The sequence below is a fragment of the Puntigrus tetrazona genome, chromosome 22, assembly GCF_018831695.1.
Source record: "Puntigrus tetrazona isolate hp1 chromosome 22, ASM1883169v1, whole genome shotgun sequence".
Lineage (NCBI taxonomy): Eukaryota > Metazoa > Chordata > Actinopteri > Cypriniformes > Cyprinidae > Puntigrus > Puntigrus tetrazona.
The window spans coordinates 2,605,369-2,615,584 of record NC_056720.1 but is presented as its reverse complement, the minus strand read 5'-3'; positions in this window follow the sequence as shown (position 1 = coordinate 2,615,584).

The window sequence follows — 10,216 nt, the reverse complement described above, 5'->3', positions numbered from 1 at the left end:
TAGTTATGAAACTATGAAACATCAAACTTTTGCTCGTTTGCTGTTAAACTTAAATGTGAATTGTTTCTTGTTTTATTTCAATCATATGTATTTGAATTATTTTAAATTTGTTGTTGGACATTTTTGTTTTAGGCATTGTTCTGTTTTTATGTATTTTTAAATTATTTTTTTAATAGATTTTTATGTATTTGATATTTAATTTACACATTTGATATATTGTTGAAATAAGTACTTTATAAATGTGATAAGTACATGTTTATAAATATCACAATATAACATAAAATGTTTCCTGTTTTATTGTAAACATTGTATCATGTTTAATGATTTTTAATCATTTATTTTTATTTATTTAGTTATCTTAAAATATTTAATTTAGTTATTCAAAATGAGTTTTTGGTTATTATATATATATATATATATATATATATATATATATATATATATATATATTTTTTTTTTTTTTTACATTTATGCATTATTTGGTAATTAATTTAATTACAAATATATTAAGACAAGATCAAATTTCAAAAATCAATCAAATCAAAAATAAATAAATTTTATTTTTGTTTAAATGGGTAATATTTTTAATACTTTACATTTGTTTATTATTATTTAGTTTTAATATTATGCATTTAATATTACATTTTTAAACATATTTTATTTGAGAAATGATATAAACAAACACGTTACAAGTTGTATATTTTATAAATAAGTAAATATTTATAAATATAATACAAATACATATTCCACCCATTTAATAGTATTGTATGTGTTTGGACTGGCAGTGTTGTTTTCTAGTGTTTTTTAATGTTTTGATCACTTTTATTGCATTGCTCTACATTAGTGAGGCTCTTCTGAGCAGTTTCTTCCTGGTTTTGAGCTCTTCTGTTTGAGTTCATCTACAGCTGCAAATCCCTGGCCAATACATGCATTATAAAAATCACATCTTACAGACTCTACACGAGGACTGTTACGGGTTTAACGTGAGCGGCTAAATATTTTGTGGATTATCCTCATTACAACCCGATCAGTCGTCCGTAGCAATTAGCGCTTCACTGATTCATTTGCATACATCTAGCGTGGAGTGACACTGCCTTCACTTATCTGTGGTGTGCATTGTGTAACTTAAAAGAAGGAACCTTATTTGAAAATATTAATATTTTTCAGTCTTAAGACAGTATATGATATGCATCTCAATTTTAATTACTTTTTTAAAAAAAATGTATTCAAAGAATAATAATTTCAGCTGAACCAAGAAGATCCACAAGGTTTAGAGCAAGTAGTAAACTCAAAATCTAGGAAAAATATAATTTAATATAATATAATATAATATAAAAGTATATTTCTAAAATATAAATAAATAAATATATATATATATATATATATATATATATATATATATATATATATATATATATATATATATATATATATATATAAAGTTTATAAAATATTTATATTTAAAAACAGTTGTATGTTTATATATTTTCAGACATTATTTAAACTTATTTTTATAATATATAACTATACTATTTATATATTTTACACATAGAAAAAAACTTTATATTTCTAAAATTAACATTTGTGATTTATTTAAACCGTACTTTTATATTATTAGGTTTTGATAATATTTTTGGCTATTGTTTTTTAACTTCCTATTTATTAAATATATACAAATATTCTATGTTTTGAGAATTATATTCTGTATTTTAAAAATTATAAAAAATATTATTTGTTAAATTACTACTACTTTTTTTTTGAGAATACATTAAATATATATTACAAAAATAGAAATGATTCACAAAATTGATGAACCGCGACAGACTCAATGATTCACTGAACCAGCTAACTGTCTAACCGAATCAATTCACTGATTCACTAAATCGACTCATTGGTTGATTGGTTGATCGATTCAACAACTTACTGAATTGGACCGTTTTAACTTTTTGCTGAAGATGCTTATTAAAACGTCTTGTATTTGTCATCTATCTCGCTTTTTCCAGTGTCCTTTCCCAGAAGAGGCAGATTTCCTCGGATAGGAGCTCACAGATTCAGTAGTTCAGTGCTTTACTCGCTGATATCGCACCACACGATGCTCTATAAATACGTGTATTCTTGCAGGCGGAGGAGGAGGAGGATGATGAAGACGAGCAGCATTAGTCACTCTATCAGCTGCAGGTCCGTAAAATCAGAGCCAAACCCTGACCGAAACTAATTAATCGCAAAATAAATTGGACTCAAAATACCCATAACAGATTAAGGAGACATTGCAGACACTACGAATTGCAGTTTTAGAAAGAAATTTATTACACGCAAACTTATAGGCTAAAATGAAACATAAAATACAGTTCGAGAAACATCTCTGTATATTTTATTTATACAATGAAAGGCATTGTAACAAAGCAACAGTCTTCAAAATCCCTTCTTTTATGGTCCACAAAAGAAAGGTTTGAAACGACAAGAGGGTGAATGAATGATCCTTTAATATTTTACTTTTATTGATTTGTTTCATGAAGTGATACACTAAATAAGAAACTAAAGATGGCAGTACACGTCTTCCCTTGATTCGTTCAAACGACTGATTCATTCAGGAATGAAGTAAATGAGGCTTTGAATCTTTGTTTCAAATGATTCGTTCAAAACGTAAATTTATTAACTCTTCTGCGATGCTCAGACATGCAACAATTCTGAATATATACAGTGTATATATGTATGTGTAAATAAAGCTAGCAATCACCTAAAGGCCAGGAAGAACAGGAAGTCAATAAAGTATAGCGCTGACCAACTCCAGTCAATCTTAAGAACTCAGCGGTCTGCAACGGTGAGCGTAAACTATCCCGAAAATCCCTTCAGAACCGACTGTCAGTTTATTGTTCGCCTGCCGAAGTGTCTCCAGAAGTCGTCCGAAGCAATAAGAAATCCCATCTCGGTTGCGCTTCAGTAATGGCTCCTGTGGTTTTTTGTTCTCGGCGGTTGTTCCTCTTCGGTTGTTACACCGCTGGAAGAAAAGCTGAGGCCGGCAAACATTTCCCCGGATCATCGCCGCAAACAGGCTTCTGGAAACATCTAACACCCAATATCTGACTAAGCGCTTCTCCCATCTCCGTCTGTTGGCGGCTTTATTCACTTGCGAGCTCACATCCATCAGAGGACGGGAAGATTAAAGCCCTCGCTCATATTTCCGGCCCCGATCCCATTTCATGCCAAAGATAGAATTCCAACTTCATTACCGATGTTTTCCATCAAGAAGTTTTTTTGCTAACTGACAGTCTGAAAATCACGGGCAGCGTGTGTCCATGTGAATCAGGATATTTAATTTGACCAAAAATGAATTGTTCTGTAATCGATTGGTGAGGTCAACAGAAATTAAATGGTTTGGTGTCAAACGATGTCCAAAAAAACGTCCATTTTGATTTATTGTTGACTTGAGAGTGTTGGGTTCAGCGGATCTGTGTTTTTCTGAAAAACCTTGTCTGTCTTTCGGTCTCTGTCTGGAAGAAGTATCTGTCCATCTGTCTCGGTCTATTTAAAAAAACTACACCAGTCTGTCTTTCTAAAAATAATTCTGACCATCTGAAAAAAGTATCTTGTCTGTCTCCCCATCGGTCTAAAAACTATCTGTCTCTCTGAAAAAAAGTTTATTTGTCTGAATAAATCTGTCATCTATAAAACATCTGTCTGAAAAAGGTGTATGTCTTTTAGTCTCTCTTGCCGTCTAAAAAAGGTATGTCTCTCCATCTGTCTCAAAAAGTATCTTTCTGCCCATCTGTCTATCTAAAAGTGTTTCTCCATCTAAAAAAAAGAGTGTCTAAAAAAAGTATCACTTCGTCTGTCTAAAAATGTCTAACCATCTGATAAATGAACCTGTCTGTGTCTCCATCTCTCTGAAAATGTGTCTATTGTTCTGTCTTTCTGTGAAAAGTATGTCTGTCTGTCTCTTCATCTGTCTGTCAAAAAAAATAAGTATCTGTCTCTTCATCTGTCTGAAAACTGTCTGTCTGTCTCTTCATCTGTCTGAAAACTGTCTGTCTCTTCATCTATCTGAAAACTGTCTGTCTGTCTCTTCATCTGTCTGAATAACTGTCTGTCTCTTCATCTGTCTGAATAACTGTCTGTCTGTCTCTTCATCTGTCTAAAAACTGTCTGTCTCTTCATCTGTCTGAAAACTGTCTGTCTCTTCATCTGTCTGTTTGAAAAATTGTCTGTCTATTCAACTGTCTGTCAAAAAAAATAGTATCTGTCTCTTCATCTGTCTGAATAACTGTCTGTCTCTTCATCTGTCTGAAAACTGTCTATCTGTCTCTTCATCTGTCTGAATAACTGTCTGTCTCTTCGTCTGTCTGAAAACTGTCTCTTCATCTGTCTGAAAACTGTCTGTCTCTTCATCTGTCTGAATAACTGTCTGTCTCTTCATCTGTCTGAAAACTGTCTGTCTCTTCATCTGTCTGAAAACTGTCTGTCTGTCTCTTCATCTGTCTGAATAACTCTCTCTTCATCTGTCTGAAAACTGTCTGTCTCTTCATCTGTCTGAAAACTGTCTGTCTCAAAGAGGCTGTCTAAAAACTGTCTGTCTCTTCATCTGTCTGTCTGAAAAATTGTCTGTCTGTCTCTTCATCTGTCTGAAAACTGTCTGTCTCTTCATCTGTCTGAAAACTGTCTGTCTCTTCATCTGTCTGAAAACTGTCTGTCTGTCTTTTCATCTGTCTGAAAACTGTCTGTCTGTCTCTTCATCTGTCTGAAAACTGTCTGTCTCTTCATCTGTCTGAAAACCGTCTGTCTGTCTCTTCATCTGTCTGAAAACTGTCTCTCTTCATCTGTCTAAAAACTGTCTGTCTCTTCATCTGTCTGAAAACTGTCTGTCTGTCTCTTCATCTGTTTGAATAACTGTCTCTTCATCTGTCTGAAAAACTGTCTTGTCATCTGAAAAAGTCTAGTCAGTTTGTAGAAAGTTATTGGTAGGATTCAACTGTCTTAAAAAAGTGTCTGTCTCTCTGTCTCTGAAAGGTGTCTTTCCTTCAAGTAATTATTATTATGTCTCTTTCTCTGGCTGGCCATCTGAATAATTATCTTGTCTCCTTGTCTGTCAGTCTATCTAGTGGCCAAAAAAATTGGGGGGAAAACCAATCTGTTGAAAGTACGTTCGTCTGACCATCTAAAAATACCTGTGTGTCTGAAAGAGTATCTGTCTTGACGGTTGCTTTGCATCATGGGAGCGGCCACTTGAGCGATCGCTGGGCAATGCTGTTCTTCACTAGGAAACGGAGATATTCACTAACTAATGATAATGCGTTTTTTTTATATAAAATCACATTTTTTACACAAACATGCATCGCTGAACAACCTCATTATCATACAAATATGAAGCAAATATTTAGGTTCTTTAGTGTCTAATAAACAAGCTGGTTCTCTAGAGTGTCGTTTGGCTTGTTATTACAGAGGTACAGTTTGTGATTATCTCTTCAGCGTGGAGCAGCACCATCTGTTTGGGTGTTCGGGGCTCAGGTACGCCACGCCACCTGTCTGCGTCTCTGTCGTTGCTGTCATCTCACAGCGGCCGCCGTCCGCATCTCAAACTTCGGGGCGTTCTTAACAGAACGACGCTGAGCGGAGCGCTGACACGCGTGCAGGAGACGCTCAGACAGACGCCACAGGAACACGTGCTGTTAGTACACACTACAGTGACACCTAGGAAGAGTTTGATTGCCCTGTCTGTCTGAAAGCTGCGTGGATCTGTCTGCTTTTCTGTCTGAAAAAACGATCTACCTGTCTGTCAGTCTGAACATCTACCTCCGTGTCATTCTGTCCGTCCCTCTCTCTCTCTGTCTGTTTTTTCTGTCCACATCCATTGTTCTTTCTCTGTCTCTCTGTCTGTCCTTCTCTCTGTTTTTTTTGTCCATGTCCATCTGTCCATCAGTCTTTCTCTGTCTCTCTGTCTGTTATCCATCTATTAGTCTAGCTCTGTCTATCTATCCATCAATATACTTCTAAGTCTGTTTGTCCGTCTATCTGTCTTTATGTCTGTCCATCTAAGTACTTGTCTGTACGTCCATCTATCCGTCCGTCCATCAGTCTTTCGCTGTCTCTCCATCTGTTATCCATCTATTAGTCTAGCTCTATCTATCCATCAACATACTTCCCCTATGTCTGTTTGTCTGTTTATCAGTCCTTCTATTTATATATCTGTCCTATGTCTGTCCACCCGTCCATCTGTCTACCAGTCCTTCTCTTTCTGTCTGTTCATATGTCTGTCGTATGTCCCTCCGTCCATCTATCAGTCCTTCTTTGTCTGTCTGTCTATCTATCTGTCCATCTGTCTGACCATCTGTCAGCTTCTCTTTTTGTTCACATGTCTGTCCGTCCATCCCTCCATCAGTCCTTTTGTCTATCCGTCCATCTATCAGTACTTCTCTGTGAATCTATCTGTCCATGTGTCTGTACATCCATCTGTCCATCCATCAGTCCTTTTCTTTTGATTTATCTGTCCATATATCTGTCCTATGCCTGTCCATCTGTTTATCAGTCCTTCTCTATCTATCTATCTTTCTGTCTGTTCATCCATCTGTTAGTCCTTCTCTGTCTAGCTCTCCATCTCTCAGTCCTTCTCTATCTATCATCTCTCCATCTGTCCGTCCATCTTTTAGCATTTCTCTGTCTATCCATCTCTCCGTTTGTCCGTATATCTCTCCGTCCATCTATCAGTCCTTCTCTATCTTTCTGTCTTTTCATCTATCTATCCATCTCTCCATCTGCTCATCCATCTATCAGTCCTTCTGTCTATCTGACTGTCCATATGTTCATGCGTTCATCAGTCCTTCTCTATCTGTCTATCCATCTCTCCATCTATTAGTCCTTCTCTATCTCTCCATCTCTCTGTCCATCTGTCAGTCTTTCTTTGTCTATCTCTCCATCTCTCCATTTGTCCGTCCACCTATCGGTCCTTTTCTGTCTATCTATCTTTCCGTTTGTTCATCCATCTGTCAGTCCTTCTGTCTATCTCTCCATCTCCCCGTCCATCTATCAGTCCTAGATGGACGGATAGACAAAAGGACTGACGGAGGGATGGATCTATCTCTCCATCCTTTTCTGTTTATCTTTCCGTCCACCTATCTGTCCTTTTCTGTTTATCTTTCCGTCTGTTCATCCATCTGTCAGTCCTTCTGTCTATCCGTCTCTCTGACTGTCCATATGTCCATGCGTTCATCAGTCCTTCTCTCTTTCTTTCTCTCTGTTAATGAGTTTCTGATGGTGGATAAATAATTACATTTACATAAAGGAATGAAATTGGCCCTTTGATGTCCGCATTCATGTATAGTTAGGCACAGAATAGAATCTAATTTGAATGTCTCAAGTAAAACAAAAAAAACAACAACAAAGAAAACAGCAGAGGAATTCATTCCTACAACACGTTTTTGGCCCCACTTTTTTAATAATATTTTTGCCCTGAGCCCTTGTTAATTTGCAGGCCTGCCTCTTTCCAATTAATTACTTCAAAGGCTCAATCACGAGCGTGCTTTGATAGTCTGCAGTGCGGCGAGGGCGTTCCACAACCGCTGCACCATATTTCATCATAAAGGGTCACTTTATCAAACATCTCCGGCCGTTTTGGAGGCCTACCAAATGTGCAATTAACAGCGGATGTGGGGAGGAGGGCGGCTGCATCGCTGATAACGTCTGCGGCGGCCAGATGTACCGCGATGACTTTGCTAGCTGATTGCAGCATGGGGTGATTTTAATGACTCAGGTGTGGAAGGAGGAGAGCTGAGAGCCGGCGCTCCTGCCTTCTGCTGTCTCCCGCTATTGATTTTGTCTGGAAGACTTTAGACGGGAAGCGTTTGTGTCTAGGGATGAGGAAGGAACCGGTGATGACTTTGTTTGTCGTGACGTTTGCTAATGCGTGTAGTGTGTTTAAAACAAATAGTGCATTTGAGAGGGAACGAATGGTGGGTTATCGATTAGAGTTCACTTAAGGATATGAATGCAACGTTCAAGTCGTTCTTTATGCAAGAGCGTAGACATGACCGCATTTTACCTGGCGATGTTACATTTTCAGTACGCGATTTCTTCTTCTTAAAGTAATTTGATCAGTTGTTATTATTAATTCATCGTGATTTTCACTTGCTGTGTGTCTGTTAATCTAGTTATTTATATGAATCTATATTAAAATAATTATCAATTATATAAATTAGTACATAAATGGTTGTTGTTGTTGTTAATAATAATAATAATAGTAACAATTATAATATACCAATTTATTTTATTAGTTTTAATTAAAATAATTCATACAAAATTATTTATCGATTATATAAATCAACACATAAATGGTTGTTGTTATTATTATTAATAATAATAACAACAATAGTAACTAATTATAATATAATACCAATTTATTTTATTAGTTTTAATTAAAATAATATTATAAAATAATAATCATTGCTTTTGATGTTAACATAATACAAATAATTATTTATTGAATTATTACAACAACAAAAAATAATAAATATTTAATATAAATTAAATATTTTAATTTATTGAATTACAAAAAAATGTATAAACATTTCCAAAGAATTATATCTAAATAGTAATATCGAATTAATTAACTAACATAAGTAATTTGTTTAGGTAAATTACTATTTATGTTAAAATGTGTAATTGTAATAACGTTTATTTGAACACCCTGGTTTTGTATTATCAGTTTGTTTCCTGCTCAAATAAAGCAGAAAGTGCCGCATCATCATCGTCAACTCGTGAACGCCACCGATATCCACCACAGCTAGCAAGTATCGGCAGCTAGCGTGCTCCGTCAGCTCCGCGCCAAACAGCAGAACCAGCAAACCGTTTCCTAATTAGCCAGGAAACCCTCTCGTCTTTTCTCTGTGTTGTGGCACAGAAAGCGAAGCGAATGAAAGCGCTAGGCGCGTTGCGTGTCAAACACGAGGAACAGAAGTAGCCTCCTCTCTCTCGACGCCTCGGCTAGATGGAAACGAAAGCGACGGGTGTGAATATCAACACCCACCCGGTGGATCAATTTCACACTGACACGCAGGAGACGGTCTAAATTTATACCCTGCGTCTCCTCGCGGTGCTAGTATTAGCCGCTAATGCTCTGAGGGACTCTCCAGACTGTCACGCCCACGCTTTCCTGTCACGCCGCTTATTGTTTTTATATTTACACGTTCCTCTTCTCCAGCACCTGGGCTAAAACGGTCCTGTCATCTCGCCTCGCTCGCGCTATTAAATATATCATGCGAGAAGTAAAAAAGGTAAAAATACACGTAGTCGGCGGTTTGGTTTGATAAAACATTCAACGGCGATTGTTATTTGTTTTACGCGCTTTCATCTGAAGCTAGCAAACAGGTTTGGTCAGATGCGCTTTGCTTGTGGGTGATAAAAGCACATGGTGTTTATTTATTTTTATACGTCGTAATTTTATTATTAGTAATAGCAGTAGTAGTACACAATAAAATGTACAATTATTTATTGATGTAATAAACTAATCAACATTATTAGTAAAACACAATAGTATTTTTATGATTATTATTTTAATTGTTTTACTATCATTTAAAACAAAATATATTTTTAGTATTAAAAAATTAATACAACTTATATTAATTAATAAAAATAAAAATAAAATTAAATGGTTGAAAATAATACACTGCAACTGATTAAAACTAATTTTATTTTAAATGAGAGTAATGCATAATTTGTTGCTTTAAATGTAATTATTTTTTATTATTACCTTTAATTTTTTTACGAATAACAAAATAAAATATCCGAAATGGTCGTGATTCAATTTTAGCCGTCGTTAAATGCATGTTGTTATTTTAATATAAAATTTAAAGTAAAATTATAAAAATAAAACGCAAAAATCTAAAATTTTACTACGTTATTGTCTTTCGTCATTTGTGCAAATAAAAACAAAAACCATAAAAAACATTTATGATGCAACCGGACATTTCAAACAGGACATTTCACGCTTGTCGAAATTATATATAGGCAAATATTACGCGTTCACATTAAACGTGCCGCCATATTCACGACATTTATGTTTCTTGGTGCGAATTTGCATCTATTTGTGTCTTTGCGTTGACTTCGTATGTCATCTACTCCAATTATACTCCCAAATAATTACATTAAATGAGTTAATAATTAAATATAAAAAACTATTATTATAGTTATTGTTATATTTGGATGGTAACGTATGTTTTGTGTATTCTTG